Source organism: Oncorhynchus keta, chromosome 9, assembly GCF_023373465.1.
Source record: "Oncorhynchus keta strain PuntledgeMale-10-30-2019 chromosome 9, Oket_V2, whole genome shotgun sequence".
Lineage (NCBI taxonomy): Eukaryota > Metazoa > Chordata > Actinopteri > Salmoniformes > Salmonidae > Oncorhynchus > Oncorhynchus keta.
This window is the reverse complement of record NC_068429.1, coordinates 3,797,071-3,816,603: the sequence shown is the minus strand read 5'-3', so window position 1 is coordinate 3,816,603 and position 19,533 is coordinate 3,797,071. Positions and strand designations below refer to the sequence as shown.

Genomic DNA, 19,533 nt, shown 5'->3' with positions numbered 1-19,533 from the left:
GGTGGGTGTCTATGGCTTGGGTGGGTGTCTATGGCTTGGGTGGGTGTCTATGGCTTGGGTGGGTGTCTATGGCTTGGGTGGGTGTCTATGGCTTGGGTGGTTGTCTATGGCTTGGCTTGGGTGGGTGTCTATGGCTTGGTTTGGGTGGGTGTCTATGGCTTGGCTTGGGTGGGTGTCTATGGCTTGGCTTGGGTGGGTGTCTATGGCTTGGCTTGGGTGGGTGTCTATGGCTTGGGTGGTTGTCTATGGCTTGGCTTGGGTGTCTATGGCTTGGGTGGGTGTCTATGGCTTGGCTTGGGTGGGTGTCTATGGCTTGGCTTGGGTGGGTGTCTATGGCTTGGCTTGGGTGGGTGTCTATGGCTTGGCTTGGGTGGGTGTCTATGGCTTGGGTGGGTGTCTATGGCTTGGCTTGGCTTGGGTGTCTATGGCTTGGCTTGGGTGGGTGTCTATGGCTTGTGGTTGGGTGGTTGTCTATGGCTTGGCTTGGGTGGGTGTCTATGGCTTGGCTTGGGTGGGTGTCTATGGCTTGGCTTGGGTGGGTGTCTATGGCTTGGGTGGGTGTCTATGGCTTGGCTTGGGTGGGTGTCTATGGCTTGGCTTGGGTGGGTGTCTATGGCTTGTGGTTGGGTGGTTGTTGATGGCTTGTGGTTGGGTGGGTGTCTATTTGGCTTGGGTGGGTGTCTATGGCTTGGCTTGGCTTGGGTGTCTATGGCTTGGGTGGTTGTCTATGGCTTGGCTTGGGTGGGTGTCTATGGCTTGGCTTGGGTGGGTGTCTATGGCTTGGCTTGGGTGGGTGTCTATGGCTTGCTTGGGTGGGTGTCTATGGCTTGGCTTGGGTGGGTGTCTATGGCTTGGGTGGTTGGGGGTTTTGATGACTTTCGTTGGTGCCATTTAGAACACAGACATTGCCTAGTTAGAACAGACAGACAGACAACCTAGCTAGAACGACAGGCAGCCTAGCTAGAACAGACAGACAGCCTAGCTAGAACAGACAGACAGACAACCTAGCTAGAACAGACAGATAGCCTAGCTAGAACAGACAGACAGCCTAGCTAGAACAAACAGACAGTGACATGTAGGTCAGTAGCTTAGCAGAGCGTGTGGGTGCACAGTGGCTCTAAGCTGCATGCAGTACAGCACGCTGAGGTGAGTGAACAACCCTGAACCCAGCCAGCGCTCGCTAAGACAGTTAACCCTTCACTTCAGTCACCACACAGCTGTTTTTCACAATGGCACACAGAGCTGTCTCTTCTACGTGGCCGTGATGACTCTCTCTGCTGTGGCCGTGATGACTCTCTCTGCTGTGGCCGTGATGACTCTCTATGCTGTGGCCGTGATGACTCTGTCTGCTGTGGCCGTGATGACTCTCTATGCTGTGGCCGTGATGACTCTCTGCTGTGGCCGTGATGACTCTCTATGCTGTGGCCGTGATGACTCTCTGCTGTGGCCGTGATGACTCTCTATGCTGTGGCCGTGATGACTCTCTATGCTGTGGCCGTGATGACTCTCTCTGCTGTGGCCGTGATGACTCTCTCTGCTGTGGCCGTGATGACTCTCTGCTGTGGCCGTGATGACTCTCTCTGCTGTGGCCGTGATGACTCTCTGCTGTGGCCGTGATGACTCTCTGCTGTGGCCGTGATGACTCTCTGCTGTGGCCGTGATGACTCTCTGCTGCTGGCCGTGATGACTCTCTCTGCTGTGGCCGTGATGACTCTCTCTGCTGTGGCCGTGATGACTCTCTCTGCTGTGGCCGTGATGACTCTCTCTGCTGTGGCCGTGATGACTCTCTCTGCTGTGGCCGTGATGACTCTCTGCCGTGGCCGTGATGACTCTCTCTGCTGTGGCCGTGATGACTCTCTGCTGTGGCCGTGATGACTCTCTGCTGTGGCCGTGATGACTCTCTCTGCTGTGGCCGTGATGACTCTCTCTGCTGTGGCCGTGATGACTCTCTCTGCTGTGGCCGTGATGACTCTCTCTGCTGTGGCCGTGATGACTCTCTATGCTGTGGCCGTGATGACTCTCTCTGCTGTGGCCGTGATGACTCTCTCTGCTGTGCAGACGTGATGACTGACTCTGCTGTGGCCGTGATGACTGACTGACTGATGCTGTGGCCGTGATGACTCTGACTGCCGTGGCTGATGACTCTCTGCTGCTTCCCTCCGCTCTGTGCTGACTGACTGACTGTGTGACTGTGTGACTGACTGACTGACTGACTGACTGTGTGACTGACTGACTGACTGACTGAGGAATGGACTTGTTGTCTGATGTCTCAGAATTTTGATTCGTAGGCCGATATTCCGATGATTGACAGGCGTGACAAGACGTTGGTTTAGCCTATCTGACCTTGACTGGCGCTCCGCAGTTTTTCATTTTATTTGCCCTTTATTGGGTAAACTGCCTGTTCAAGGGCAGAACGACAGATCTGTACCTTGTCAGCTCGGGGGATTCGATTTTGCAACCTTCCGGTTACTAGTCCAACACTCTAACCACTAGGCCACCTACCTCCTCTACACTCTAACCACTAGGCTACCTACCTCCCCCCTCTAACCACTAGGCTACCTGCCTCCTCTACACTCTAACCACTAGGCCACCTACCTCCTCTACACTCTAACCACTAGGCCACCTACCTCCTCTACACTCTAACCACTAGGCTACCTACCTCCCCCCTCTAACCACTAGGCTACCTGCCTCCTCTACACTCTAACCACTAAGCCACCTACCTCCTCTACACTCTAACCACTAGGCTACCTGCCTCCTCTACACTCTAACCACTAGGCTACCTGCCTCCTCTACACTCTAACCACTAGGCTACCTGCCTCCTCTACACTCTAACCACTAGGCTACCTGCCACCTCTACACTCTAACCACTAGGCTACCTGCCTCCTCTACACTCTAACCACTAGGCTACCTGCCTCCTCTACACTCTAACCACTAGGCTACCTGCCTCCTCTACACTCTAACCACTAGGCTACCCTGCCGCCTCTACACTCTAACCACTAGGCTACCTGCCTCCTCTACACTCTAACCACTAGGCCTACTGCCACCTCTACACTCTAACCACTAGGCTACCCTGCCTCCTCTACACTCTAACCACTAGGCTACCTGCCTCCTCTACACTCTAACCACTAGGCTACCCTGCCGCCTCTACACTCTAACCACTAGGCTACCTGCCTCCTCTACACTCTAACCACTAGGCTACCTGCCGCCTCTACACTCTAACCACTAGGCTACCTGCCTCCTCTACACTCTAACCACTAGGCTACCTGCCTCCTCTACACTCTAACCACTAGGCTACCTGCCTCCTCTACACTCTAACCACTAGGCTACCTGCCTCCTCTACACTCTAACCACTAGGCTACCTGCCTCCCCTACACTCTAACCACTAGACACCTGCCTCCTCTTCACTCTAACCACTAGGCTACCTACCTCCCCTACACTCTAACCACTAGGCTACCTGCCTCCTCTACACTCTAACCACTAGGCTACCTACCTCCCTTCACTCTAACCACTAGGCTACCTACCTCCCTTCTCTAACCACTAGGCTACCTGCCTCCCCTCTAACCACTAGGCCACCTGCCTCCCTTCTCTAACCACTAGGCCACCTGCCTCCCTTCTCTAACCACTAGGCCACCTGCCTCCCTTCTCTAACCACTAGGCTACCTACCTCCTCTACACTCTAACCACTAGGCTACCTGCCTCCTCTACACTCTAACCACTAGGCTACCTACCTCCCCCCTCTAACCACTAGGCTACCTGCCTCCTCTACACTCTAACCACTAGGCTACCTACCTCCCCCCTCTAACCACTAGGCTACCTGCCTCCCACCTCTAACCACTAGGCCACCTGCCTCCCTTCTCTAACCACTAGGCTACCTACCTCCCCCCTCTAACCACTAGGCCACATGCCTCCCTTCTCTAACCACTAGGCTACCTGCCTCCTCTACACTCTAACCACTAGGCCACCTGCCTCCCTTCTCTAACCACTAGGCCACCTGCCTCCCTTCTCTAACCACTAGGCTACCTACCTCCCTTCTCTAACCACTAGGCCACCTGCCTCCCTTCTCTAACCACTAGGCCACCTGCCTCCCTTCTCTAACCACTAGGCTACCTACCTCCCCCCTCTAACCACTAGGCTACCTACCTCCCCCCTCTAACCACTAGGCTACCTACCTCCCCCTCTAACCACTAGGCCACCTGCCTCCCTTCTCTAACCACTAGGCCACCTGCCTCCCTTCTCTAACCACTAGGCTACCTACCTCCCCCTCTAACCACTAGGCTACCCTGCCTCCCCCTCTAACCACTAGGCTACCCTGCCTCCCCCTCTAACCACTAGGCCACCTGCCTCCTCTACACTCTAACCACTAGGCTACCTGCCTCCTCTACACTCTAACCACTAGGCTACCTGCCTCCTCTACACTCTAACCACTAGGCTACCTGCCTCCTCTACACTCTAACCACTAGGCTACCTACCTCCCTTCTCTAACCACTAGGCTACCTACCTCCCTTCTCTAACCACTAGGCTACCTGCCTCCCTTCTCTAACCACTAGGCCACCTGCCTCCCTATCCCCCCACTAGACTACATCGATGGCTCTGAACCACTTTACCTAACTCCTTTGCAAACTGGCTACCATTTATCCTCCTGCATTCATTGTAGCTGGGGATTTTAACAAAGCCAATCTGAAAACAAGACTCCCTAAATTTTATCAGCATATTGATTGGCAACCAGGGGTGGTAAAACCTTGGATCATTGTTACTCTAACTTCCTGCCTCGCATATAACCACTAGGCCCGCCCCCCTCTCTAACCAGCTGACCACGACTCCATTGTGCCACTGGCTACCTCCCTTCCTACAGGCAGAAATTAAAACAGGCCACCTGCCTCCCAACCACTGAGGTCTGTCCAACGCTGGTCAGACCACTAGCTGACTCTACACTCCAAGACTGCTTCCATCACGTGGCTGGGACATGCCTCCCTTCTCTAACCATGGGCTATATTGACGAATACGCTGATTCGGTGTGCTTCATTAACCACGTGGCCACCTGTCCTCCCTAGCCACTATAAAAACATTCCCTTCTAACCAGAAACCTGCCTTGATCAACCACTAGGCTGACCTGCCCACTGCTTTTAACCACAAGGTGTCTGGCAACATGACTGAATACAAACAGTGCAGCTATTCCTCCGCAAGGCTATTAAACAAGCTAGGCTACAGAGACAAAGTGGAATCTCCTTCAACGGCTCAGACACAAGAGGCATGTGGCTCTACAGTCAATCACGGACTACAAGATGAAATCCAGCCCAGTCACGGACCAGGATGTCTTGCTCCCAGGCAGACTAAATAACTTTTTAACCACTTTGAGGACAATACAGTGCCACTGACACGGCCTGCAACGGAAACCTGCCTCCTCCTTCACCACTAGGCTGAGTAAGACATTTAAACGGCTACCTACCTCCCTTCTCAACCACTAGGCCCAGACCTCCCTTCATCCACCAGGCCGCCTGCCTCTCTAACCATGCGCAGGCTACCTGCCTCCCTTGTTTACGGACCATATTCAATCAATCCCTTCTAACCAGTCTGCTGCTCCCTGCATGCTTCAACCACTAGGCCACCATTGTTCCCCCCTAACCACTAAGGTAACTGAGCTCCCGACTCTAACCACTAGGCTACCTCCTCCCATGAAGTGCTCTAGAGACAGTCAAGGCCACCTCACCTCCACCCTACCACTGACACCTGCCTCCCCCTCTAACCACTAGGCTTACCTGCCTCCCCCTCTAAACTAGGCCACCTGCCTGCAATCTCAACCACACTGCACACTGCCTCCTAACCACTGGACAAGAGGCTACCTGCCTCCCTTGAGAACCACTAGGCTACAGCTCTGCCTCCCTAAACCATAGGCCACCTCCAAGCTCGCCATCCTTCTCTAGACCACTGGGCTACTCGACCCCCCTCTGTGCACTGGGCTACTGGACTCCCTCCTAACCACTAGGCCGCCCCCAGGTGGTGACCACTAGGCTACCTGCCTCCCTCTCCTAACCACTAGGCTGACCTCCTCCCTCTAACCACGGGGCCCCACAAGGGTGCGTTCTAACCACTCTCCTGTACTCCCTGTTCAACCACTACTGCCTGCCTCCCCCTCCAACCAATCAGGCTAGTTTGCCTCCGACACAACCAGTGGCTAGGCTTGATTACCAACAACCCCTCCTAACCAGGAGGCCACCTGCCCTCCCTGTGGTGTCAGGAAAATAACCTCACACTCAACGTCAACAAAACTAAGGAGATGATTGTGGACCTTCTCTAAACAGCAGAGGGAACACCCCCTATCCACATCGATGGAACAGTAGTGGAGAGGGTACTAGTTTTAAGTTCCTCCCTTACACCACAGACAAACTGAATTGGTCCACTCACACTGACAGCTGCCGTGAACCACTAGGCCAGCAGCGCCCTTTCAACCACTAGGCTGAAGAAATTCCCCCTCTCTCACCAAAAGGCACCTGCAAACTCCCCCTCTAGATGCACTCGAGGCATCCTGCGGGCTGTATCAACCACCTGGCTACCTGCCTCCCCCTCAACCACTAGGCCACCTGCCTCCCCCCAGAGGGTACTGAGGACTGCACCTGCCTCACCGGGGGCAAACTAGGCTACCTGCCTCCAGGACACCTAACCACCCGGCTACAGGAAGGCCCCTCTAACCATCAGGACATCAACCTCCCCCTCTAACCACTGGCTACCTGTTCACCTCCCTCCTCCAACCACTAGGCCAGGTGCATCAAAGCTGGGACCACGAGGACTGAAAAACAGCTTCTAACTCAAGGCCACCTGACTGTTAAACAGCCACCACTAACAGTCCCCCCAACCACCGAGTGGCTACCTGCCTCCCCTGTCAACACTGGCTACCCCTCCCCATTTTAATAATGGGAATTGACCTGCCTTATCTAAATATATCACTAGCCACTTTAAACAATGCTACCTGCCTCCCCCTATAACCACTAGGCTACCTGCCTCATCTCATATGCATATGTATATACTGTACTCTAACCATCGACCTGCCTCCCCCTGTAACCACATGCTATCCCTAGCCACCCCCTCTAACCACTTTGCTTACCTTGCCTCCCCTCTCCACTAGGCTACCTGCCTCCTGTAACCACTAGGCCACCTGCTACTTCTCTAGCCACTGGCTACCTCCTCCCTTCTCTAACCACTAGGTACCTATTCCTTATCCCCCACTCTAACCACAGTAGTTTTGGACCTGCCTCCCCCTCTAACCACTTGGCCACCTGCCTTGTCTAACCACTAGGCTACCTGCCTCCCTTCTCTAGCCACTAGGCTATTTAACATCTGCTAACCACTGGCTACCTGCCTCCCCTCTGACCACTTTGCCACCTGCCTCCCTTCTCTAACCACTAGGCCACCTGCCTCCCTACACTCTAACCACTAGGCTACCTGCCTCCTCTACACTCTAACCACTAGGCTACCCTGCCTCCCCTCTAACCACAAGGCTACCTGCCTCCCCCTCTAACCACTAGGCTACCTGCCTCCCCACTCTAACCACTAGGCCACCTGCCTCCTCTCTCTAGCCACTAGGCTACCTGCCTCCTCTTCTCTAACCACTAGGCTACCTACCTCCCCCTCTAACCACTAGGCTACCTGCCTCCCCCTCTAACCACTAGGCCACCTGCCTCCCCTCTAGCCACTAGGCTACCTGCCTCCTCCCTCTAACCACTAGGCTACCCTCCTCCCCACTCTAACCACTAGGCTACCTGCCTCCCCCTCTAACCACTAGGCTACTCCTGCCTCCCTCTAACCACTAGGCTACCTGCCTCCCCTCTAACCACTAGGCTACCTGCCTCCCCTCTAACCACTAGGCTACCCTGCCTCCCCCTCTAACCACTAGGCTACCTGCCTCCCCCCTCTAACCACTAGGCTACCCTGCCTCCCCCTCTAACCACTAGGCTACCCTGCCTCCCCCTCTAACCACTAGGCTACCTGCCTACAGAGCTGTGAGGCTGCTGGTCGGTTTGGTGGCCATGAGGCCTTTAGTTTAGTTTTCAATCTTTAGTTTCGGCATGTCTGTGTGGCCTCCTTTTTGTACATGTTCTTGTTTCCTCATCGTCTGAACACATCATAAACCGCTTGTACTGGCCAATCAGGAGGTCAAGACAGAGCTGACCCTGAACTCAGTAAGTTGCTGTCTCCTGGGCACATCCCACACCGTCTTCAAACGCCGATTTCCTACATAAATGCACACATTCATTTAGTTTACAGACCACGTATCTAGGACTAGGACCCCTAGACATAACAAGTCAGGTAACAGACCATGTAGCTTGGACCTCTAGACAGTCAGGTTACAGACCATGTAGCTACGACCCCTAGACAGTCAGGTTACAGACCATGTAGCTAGGACCCCTAGACAGTCAGGTTACAGACCATGTAGCTAGGACCCCTAGACAGTCAGGTTACAGACCATGTAGCTAGGACTCCTAGACAGTCAGGTTACAGACCATGTAGCTAGGACTCCTAGACAGTCAGGTTACAGACCATGTAGCTAGGACCCCTAGACAGTCAGGTTACAGACCATGTAGCTAGGACCCCTAGACAGTCAGGTTACAGACCATGTAGCTAGGACCACTAGACAGTCAGGTTACAGACCATGTAGATAGGACCCCTAGACAGTCAGGTTACAGACCATGTAGCTAGGACCCCTATACAGTCAGGTTACAGACCATGTAACTAGGACCCCTCGGCATAACGACTCACATCACAGACCATGTAGCTAGGACCTCTAGGCAGTCAGGTTACAGACCATGTAATTAGGACCTCTCGACAGTCAGGTTACAGACCATGTAGCTAGGACCCCTAGACATACTGAGTCATGTTACAAACCATGTAGCTAGGACCCCTAGACAAAATGAGTCAGGTTACAGACCATGTAGCTAGGACCCCTAGACAGTCAGGTTACAGACCATGTAGCTAGGACCCCTAGACAGTCAGGTTACAGACCATGTAGCTAGGACCCCTAGACAGTCAGGTTACAGACCATGTAACTAGGACCCCTAGACAGTCAGGTTACAGACCATGTAGCTAGGACCCCTAGACAGTCAGGTTACAGACCATGTAGCTAGGACCCCTAGACAGTCAGGTTACAGACCATGTAGCTAGGACCCCTAGACAGTCAGGTTACAGACCATGTAACTAGGACCCCTAGACAGTCAGGTTACAGACCATGTAGCTGGACCCCTAGACAGTCAGGTTACAGACCATGTAGCTAGGACCCCTAGACAGTCAGGTTACAGACCATGTAGCTAGGACCCCTAGACAGTCAGGTTACAGACCATGTAGCTAGGACCCCTAGACAGTCAGGTTACAGACCATGTAACTAGGACCCCTAGACAGTCAGGTTACAGACCATGTAACTAGGACCCCTAGACAGTCAGGTTACAGACCATGTAGCTAGGACCCCTAGACAGTCAGGTTACAGACCATGTAACTAGGACCCCTAGACAGTCAGGTTACAGACCATGTAGCTAGGACCCCTAGACAGTCAGGTTACAGACCATGTAGCTAGGACCCCTAGACAGTCAGGTTACAGACCATGTAGCTAGGACCCCTAGACAGTCAGGTTACAGACCATGTAGCTAGGACCCCTAGACAGTCAGGTTACAGACCATGTAACTAGGACCCCTAGACAGTCAGGTTACAGACCAGACAGTCAGGTTACAGACCATGTAACTAGGACCCCTAGACAGTCAGGTTACAGACCATGTAGCTAGGAACCCTAGACAGTCAGGTTACAGACCATGTAACTAGGACCCCTAGACAGTCAGGTTACAGACCATGTAGCTAGGACCCCTAGACAGTCAGGTTACAGACCATGTAACTAGGACCCCTAGACAGTCAGGTTACAGACCATGTAGCTAGGACCCCTAGACAGTCAGGTTACAGACCATGTAACTAGGACCCCTAGACAGTCAGGTTACAGACCATGTAACTAGGACCCCTAGACAGTCAGGTTACAGACCATGTAGCTAGGACCCCTAGACAGTCAGGTTACAGACCATGTAGCTAGGACCCCTAGACAGTCAGGTTACAGACCATGTAGCTAGGACCCCTAGACAGTCAGGTTACAGACCATGTAGCTAGGACCCCTAGACAGTCAGGTTACAGACCATGTAGCTAGGACCCCTAGACAGTCAGGTTACAGACCATGTAGCTAGGACCCCTAGACAGTCAGGTTACAGACCATGTAGCTAGGACCCCTAGACAGTCAGGTTACAGACCATGTAACTAGGACCCCTAGACAGTCAGGTTACAGACCATGTAACTAGGACCCCTAGACAGTCAGGTTACAGACCATGTAACTAGGACCCCTAGACAGTCAGGTTACAGACCATGTAGCTAGGACCCCTAGACAGTCAGGTTACAGACCATGTAGCTAGGACCCCTAGACAGTCAGGTTACAGACCATGTAGCTAGGACCCCTAGACAGTCAGGTTACAGACCATGTAACTAGGACCCCTAGACAGTCAGGTTACAGACCATGTAGCTAGGACCCCTGACAGTCAGGTTACAGACCATGTAACTAGGACCCCTAGACAGTCAGGTTACAGACCATGTAACTAGGACCCCTAGACAGTCAGGTTACAGACCATGTAGCTAGGACCCCTAGACAGTCAGGTTACAGACCATGTAGCTAGGACCCCTAGACAGTCAGGTTACAGACCATGTAGCTAGGACCCCTAGACAGTCAGGTTACAGACCATGTAACTAGGACCCCTAGACAGTCAGGTTACAGACCATGTAACTAGGACCCCTAGACAGTCAGGTTACAGACCATGTAGCTAGGACCCCTAGACAGTCAGGTTACAGACCATGTAGCTAGGACCCCTAGACAGTCAGGTTACAGACCATGTAGCTAGGACCCCTAGACAGTCAGGTTACAGACCATGTAACTAGGACCCCTAGACAGTCAGGTTACAGACCATGTAACTAGGACCCCTAGACAGTCAGGTTACAGACCATGTAGCTAGGACCCCTAGACAGTCAGGTTACAGACCATGTAGCTAGGACCCCTAGACAGTCAGGTTACAGACCATGTAGCTAGGACCCCTAGACAGTCAGGTTACAGACCATGTAACTAGGACCCCTAGACAGTCAGGTTACAGACCATGTAGCTAGGACCCCTAGACAGTCAGGTTACAGACCATGTAACTAGGACCCCTAGACAGTCAGGTTACAGACCATGTAGCTAGGACCCCTAGACAGTCAGGTTACAGACCATGTAGCTAGGACCCCTAGACAGTCAGGTTACAGACCATGGAGCTAGGACCCCTAGACAGTCAGGTTACAGACCATGTAACTAGGACCCCTAGACAGTCAGGTTACAGACCATGTAGCTAGGACCCCTAGACAGTCAGGTTACAGACCATGTAGCTAGGACCCCTAGACAGTCAGGTTACAGACCATGTAGCTAGGACCCCTAGACAGTCAGGTTACAGACCATGTAGCTAGGACCCCTAGACAGTCAGGTTACAGACCATGTAGCTAGGACCCCTAGACATAATGAGTCAGGTTACAGACCATGTAGCTAGGACCCCTAGACAGTCAGGTTACAGACCATGTAGCTAGGACCCCTAGACAGTCAGGTTACAGACCATGTAGCTAGGACCCCTAGACAGTCAGGTTACAGACCATGTAGCTAGGACCCCTAGACAGTCAGGTTACAGACCATGTAGCTAGGACCCCTAGACAGTCAGGTTACAGACCATGTAACTAGGACCCCTAGACATAATGAGTCAGGTTACAGACCATGTAGCTAGGACCCCTAGACAGTCAGGTTACAGACCATGTAACTAGGACCCCTAGACAGTCAGGTTACAGACCATGTAGCTAGGACCCCTAGACAGTCAGGTTACAGACCATGTAGCTAGGACCCCTAGACAGTCAGGTTACAGACCATGTAGCTAGGACCCCTAGACAGTCAGGTTACAGACCATGTAGCTAGGACCCCTAGACATAACGAGTCAGGTTACAGACCATGTAGCTAGGACCCCTAGACATAACGAGTCAGGTTACAGACCATGTAGCTAGGACCCCTAGACAGTCAGGTTACAGACCATGTAGCTAGGACCCCTAGACAGTCAGGTTACAGACCATGTAGCTAGGACCCCTAGACAGTCAGGTTACAGACCATGTAGCTACGACCCCTAGACAGTCAGGTTACAGACCATGTAGCTAGGACCCCTAGACAGTCAGGTTACAGACCATGTAGCTAGGACCCCTAGACAGTCAGGTTACAGACCATGTAGCTAGGACCCCTAGACAGTCAGGTTACAGACCATGTAACTAGGACCCCTAGACATAATGAGTCAGGTTACAGACCATGTAGCTAGGACCCTAGACAGTCAGGTTACAGACCATGTAGCTAGGACCCCTAGACAGTCAGGTTACAGACCATGTAACTAGGACCCCTAGACAGTCAGGTTACAGACCATGTAGCTAGGACCCCTAGACAGTCAGGTTACAGACCATGTAGCTAGGACCCCTAGACAGTCAGGTTACAGACCATGTAGCTACGACCCCTAGACAGTCAGGTTACAGACCATGTAGCTAGGACCCCTAGACAGTCAGGTTACAGACCATGTAGCTAGGACCCCTAGACAGTCAGGTTACAGACCACGTAGCTAGGACCCCTAGACAGTCAGGTTACAGACCATGTAGCTAGGACCCCTAGACAGTCAGGTTACAGACCATGTAACTAGGACCCCTAGACAGTCAGGTTACAGACCATGTAGCTAGGACCCCTAGACATTGGTTACAGACCATGTAGCTAGGACCCCTAGACAGTCAGGTTACAGACCATGTAGCTACAACTCCTAGACAGTCAGGTTACAGACCATGTAGCTAGGACCCCTAGACAGTCAGGTTACAGACCATGTAGCTAGGACCCCTAGACAGTCAGGTTACAGACCATATAGCTAGGACCCCTAGACAGTCAGGTTACAGACCATGTAGCTTGGGCCCCTAGACAGTCAGGTTACAGACCATGTAGCTTGGGCCCCTAGACATAATGAGTCTGAATACAGACCATATTCATGCATGGCTACAAGGCCAGCAGCATACCACCCTGCATCCCACTGCAGGCTTGCTTCTGAAGCTAAGCAGGGTTGGTCCTGGTCAGTTCCTGGATGGGATACCAGATGCTGCTGGAAGTGGTGTTGGAGGGCCAGTAGGAGGCACTCTTTCCTCTGGTCTAAAAAAAATATCCCAATGCCACCTGGGCACTGCCTTGTGTAGGGGGACGTTAAACGGGTGTCCTGTCTCTCTGAGGTCATTAAAGATTCCATGGCACTTATTGTAAGAATAGGGGTGTTAGCCCTGGTGTCCTGGTTAAATTCCCAAGCTGTCCCTCAAGCCATCACAGTCACCTGATAATCCCCAGTTAACAATTGGTTCATTCATCCCCTTCCTCTCCCCTGTAACTATTCCCCAGGTCGTTGCTGTAAATGAGAACGTGTTCTCAGTCAACTTACCTGGTAAAATAACAGATAAATAGATAACATAACGAGTCTGGACCCCTACACATAACGAGTCGGGACCCCTTGACATAACGAGTCTGGACCCCTAGACATAATGAGTCGGGACCCCTAGACATAACGAGTCTGGACCCCTAGACATAACGAGTCGGGTCCCCTAGACATAACGAGTCTGGACCCCTAGACATAACGAGTCGGGACCCCTAGGGGACCCCTAGACATAACGAGTCGGGACCCCTAGACATAACGAGTCGGGACCCCTAGACATAACGAGTCGGGACCCCTAGACATAACGAGTCGGGACCCCTAGACATAACGAGTCTGGACCCCATAGACCCCTAGACATAACGAGTCTGGACCCCTAGACATAACGAGTCTGGACCCCTAGACATAACGAGTCTGGACCCCTAGACATAACGAGTCTAGACATAACGAGTCGGGACCCTAGACATAACGAGTCGGGACCCCTAGACATAACGAGTCGGGACCCCTAGACATAACGAGTCGGGACCCCTAGACATAACGAGTCGGGACCCCATAACGAGTCGGGACCCTAGACATAACGAGTCGGGACCCCTAGACATAACGAGTCGGGACCCCTAGACATAACGAGTCTGGACCCCTAGACATAACGAGTCGGGACCCCTAGACATAACGAGTCGGGACCCCTAGACATAACGAGTCGGGACCCCTAGACATAACGAGTCGGGACCCCTAGACATAACGAGTCTGGACCCCTAGACATAACGAGTCGGGACCCCTAGACATAACGAGTCGGGACCCCTAGACATAACGAGTCTGGACCCCTAGACATAACGAGTCGGGACCCCTAGACATAACGAGTCTGGACCCCTAGACATAACGAGTCAGGACCCCTAGACATAACGAGTCAGGACCCCTAGACATAACGAGTCAGGACCCCTAGACATAACGAGTCGGGACCCCTAGACATAACGAGTCGGGACCCCTAGACATAACGAGTCGGGACCCCTAGACATAACGAGTCGGGACCCCTAGACATAACGAGTCGGGACCCCTAGACATAACGAGTCGGGACCCCTAGACATAACGAGTCTGGACCCCTAGACATAACGAGTCGGGACCCCTAGACATAACGAGTCGGGACCCCTTGACATAACGAGTGCAACAACGTCCGTAGGCTAGTTATGGGATTCATAACACTGTTAAGAAGAGTTTAATTTAGGAGTGTCACTACAATTACATGAAATGTGCAGAGAAAAGAGCCAACACTGGGATCAATAGCATCTGCTTAGTTTGCATACCAACCAATAGGTGCTGAGCTGCTGTGTGGCATTAAATAATCAGCCCTTCCTCAGTGTACGTCCGTGGCCCCTGTTTTTTTGGCTGCTCTCTCACCACGAGAATGGTCAAAACTCAGACCGGGCCAGTACCTGGTTTCCCGATAGAACTTATGGCTGAGTGTTTTCAACAATGTGTCTTACAACAGCCGAAGACGTAACAACGCAGAGAGAAAAGTCGCTAAGTGCGTCGTTGGAGCTTGTGTCTCATACTGATAGGATGGAAATTCCGTGCTGATCTTCGATCAGGTTTCTCCGTTCAAATCTCAGCTTCACAATACTGACAAATCATCTCCTAGAGAGATATTACCACCTTCAGACTTATTCTAATACCCAATACAACAAAATGCACTAAAAATCACAGATTTGGCAGATCCTTGTGCAGGTTAGGCTACAAACACATCATTAAATATATTAAATATAACTCCATATGACTGAAATAGGCCTATAGTCAACTGTTTATATTTGAATGCAGTCGTCTCGGTTTTCATTTGAAACATATTTTTATACATTCGTTGTTTGTATCAATTGCAAAGACATTGGCTTTTTTTTTGTTGTTATTTGTAGTCAACTTTGTTTTGAAAATGATCGGTGATAACCAGTCTCAGAGACGGATAAACCATGTGATTCTAAGTTTAGTGGAGATCTGTGTATAAAGTGAAGTGGGATGGGGAGGGGGGGGGGCATTTAACGATGAACTTAGCTGTTCTACGACTGATCTGAGGCAGGGTCGTTAGATACCAAGTACTAAGGAATTCTTATAGTTGCTAGGTAAAAGCTAACAAGTGCAATGCTAATAACGATGGTTTTGGGGAAACCGCTCTGAGATTTAACGATGCTCCTCCTCCTAACGATGAACTTAAGCCTTGAGATGCTTCTGGGAAATCGAGCCCAGTACAGGATGTTACAAACGGGTTTGATTTTAATAACTTTTTTGACCACACCCCTTTATGATTTCAATGAAACATTTCTATGCATTGTTGATGTGGTCAGAAAGTACATTTCTGGACCTGAAGGCCAAAAACGTCCAAACCTTTGAAAACGTGGACATCACAGTACAGCAGAGCACATTACATTATACTCTACTCTAGTGTACTTTACTGTCCAAACTTCTGAAACAGACATCTATGATTGGTTTAAAATCTGCCCACTGACCAAATTTGGACTACTTTTCAAGGTTCATGGATGTCTGGTGCTCAGTGGGTGAGGATGTTTGTACCTGTAAATCAGGGTTGGGCGGTATGCAGATTTCCATATCCTGCCCGTGCCATTCCGGAATATTACAGTATTACCGTTTACCAGAATGCTAACAAGTACTAAGGAATTCTCATAGAGGATGCTAGGTAAATGCTAACGAGTACTAAGGAATTCTCATAGCGGATGCCAGGTAAATGCTAACAAGTACACAACAAACTACACACAAGGCCTCACCTCAGACCATCGGTTGCCCTTACTCACAGATAATCACACAGGCCTCACACGCTTTCACCACACAGATCTACGCTACACAGCTCCCCACTAATACACGGCACACACTCATCACATGCTGCTGGGATCACACCATTTAAACACGAATGAGGCATGTCTTTCACCAAGTGGAGAGAGGGAAGGGCCTTGGGTGTAGAGTACATACACAGACAGGCTCATTGGCCTATTGGTCCCAGGATGCAAAGCAGCCGTAGTCACACTGCAGAGGCGCTAGCCGAGCCCAGAGGGCTTTGCTTTCAAAAACACTGAGCTGAGGAGGGGGATGAGGGAAGCATGCATGGCCTAGCATGTTGTAAATTGTCTATGCTCTGATAATTACAGATGTTACCTGGAACAAAATGTATCTTAAATCTGACGATTGAATCGTTGGGATCCAAAGGAGGAGAATTAATATAAATCTGATAATTGACTCATTGAGATTCAAGGGAGGAGAATGAATTGCATGAGCTACGTTTCTCTTTGATTTTCACAGGTGGAAGGGAAACACATTGATTACAAGAACACACAAATGTTGCTAACTTTCATAGTATCGATTTGTTTGAATCTGGACTCCTCTCAAACGCACACAAACATACACCGACAAAATATACAGTGCGCAACAAGTTGGAATTGAGGAACCTGCATTGGATCACCAATAGATGTAACTAGCAGATGGTAACAGGCTAATGCGATGCCCCGTTAGCTGTTACAGGTTTGCTACTGGTTGGTATAGCAACAGAATACATTGAATACAATTGAATACATTCTCAATTCCCGACTTGGAACTCAGCCCTCTGTCTAAAGTACAGTATCTGTGAGGAATTCCTTGGCAATGTAGCCTTCTAAAATGGTCCATAAAACCCATTAGTACCGGGGTCTGACAGCATGGATGGACAAGCACTGAGGGTAATTGAGGATGATATTGCCACTCCTAATTTGCCATATCTTCAATCTAAGCCTACTAGAAAGTGTGTGCCCTCAGGCCTGGAGGGAAGCAAAAGCTATTCCCCTACCTAAGGATAATAAAGCCTGTTACCGACCCTTTGGAAACTTTTGGAAGAAAATTGTGTTTGACCAGATACAATGCTATTTTACAGTAAAAACAAAGAATAAGAACAGACTTTCAGCATGCTTATAGGGAAGGACATTTAACAAGCACAGCACTTACACAAATCACTGATTGGCTGAGAGAAATTGATGATAAAATGATTGTGGGGGCTGTTTTGGAGGACTTCGGTGCAGCTTCTGACATTATTGATCATAGTCTGCTGCTGGAAAAACGTATGTGTTATGGCTTTACACCCCCTGTTATAATGTGGATAAAGAGTTACCTGTCTAACAGAACACAGAGGGTGTTATGGCTTTACACCCCCTGCTATAATGTGGATAAAGAGTTACCTGTCTAACAGAACACAGAAGGTGTTTGTGTTCTTTAATGGAAGCCTCTCCAACATAATCCAGGAAGAATCAGGAATTCCCCAAGGCAGCTGTCTAGGCCCCTAACTTTGACCAATCTTTACTAACGACAATGTCATGCTTGAATCAGGAATTCCCCAAGGCAGCTCCCAATGCCGCTTACTGTTTTCAATCTTTATTAATGACAAGCCACTGGCTTTGAATAAAGTGTGTCTATGTATGCTGATGACTCAACACTGTACACGTCAGCTACTACAGCGACTGAAATGACTGCAACACTTAACAAAGAGCTGCAGTTAGTTTCAGAATGGGTGGCAAGGAATAAATTAGTGCTAAATCATTTAAAAACTAAAAGCATTGTATTTGGAACAAATCATTCACTAAACCCTGAACCGAAACTAAATATTGTAATAAATAAAGTGGTAAGTGAGCATGTTGAGGAAACTAAACTGCTTGTAGTAACCCTGGATTGTAAACTGTCATGGTCAAAACATATTGATACAACAGTAGCTAAGATGGGGAGACGTCTGTCCATAATAAAGATCTGCTCTACCTTCTTAACAGCACTATCAATAAGGCAGGTCCTACAGACCCTAGTTTCTACCTTCTTAACAGCACTATCAACAAGGCAGGTCCTTCAGGCCCTAGTTTCTACCTTCTTAACAGCACTATCAACAAGGCAGGTCCTACAGGCTCTAGTTTCTACCTTCTTAACAGCACTATCAATAAGGCAGGTCCTACAGGCTCTAGTTTCTACCTTCTCAACAACACTATCAACAAGGCAGGTCCTACAGGCCCTAGTTTCTACCTTCTTAACAACACTATCAACAAGGCAGGTCCTACAGGCTCTAGTTTCTACCTTCTTAACAGCACTATTAACAAGGCAGGTCCTACAGGCCCTAGTTTCTACCTTCTTAACAGCACTATCAACAAGGCAGGTCCTACAGGCCCTAGTTTCTACCTTCTTAACAACACTATCAACAAGGTAGGTCCTACAGGCCCTCGTTTTGTCTCACCTGGACTACTGTTCAGTCGTGTGGTCAGGTGCCACAGAGGGACTTAGGAAAACTACAATTGATTCAGAACAGAGCAGCACGGCTGGTTCAGAACAGGGCAGCACAGCTGGTTCAGAACAGGGCAGCACGGCTGGTTCAGAACAGGGCAGCACGGCTGGTTCAGAACAGGGCAGCACGGCTGGTTCAGAACAGGGCAGCACGGCTGGCCCTTGGATGTACACTGTGAGCTAATATTAATAATATGCATGTCAACCTCTCATGGCTCAAAGTGGAAAAGAGATTGACTTCATCACTACTTGTATTTATGAGAGGTATTGACATGTTGAATGCACTGAGCTGTCTGTTTTAACTACTGGCACACAGCTCAGACACCATGCATACCCCACAAGACATGTGACAAGAGGTCTCTTCACAGTCCCCAAGTCCAGAACAGACTATGGGAGATGCACAGTACTACATAGAGCCATGACCACATGGAACTCTATTACACAGTACTACATAGAGCCATGACTACATAGAACTCTATTCCCCAGTACTACATAGAGCCATGACTACATAGAACGCTATTCCCCAGTACTACATAGAGCCATGACTACATGGAACTCTATTCCACAGTACTACATAGAGCCATGACTACATGGAACTCTATTCCACAGTACTACATAGAGCCATGACTACATGGAACTCTATTCCACAGTACTACATAGAGCCATGACTACATGGAACTCTATTCCACAGTACTACATAGAGCCATGACTACATGGAACTCTATTCCACAGTACTACATAG

The 19,533-nt window shown here is 50.3% G+C and overlaps 1 protein-coding gene across 2 annotated transcripts in view; it reads right to left on the bottom strand.

Moving 5' to 3' along the window:
• Positions 1–19,533, bottom strand: part of LOC127931640 (methyl-CpG-binding domain protein 2-like) — a 151,167-nt gene that overhangs the window by 127,020 nt on the left and 4,614 nt on the right. The gene's annotated exons all lie outside the window — the stretch shown is intronic.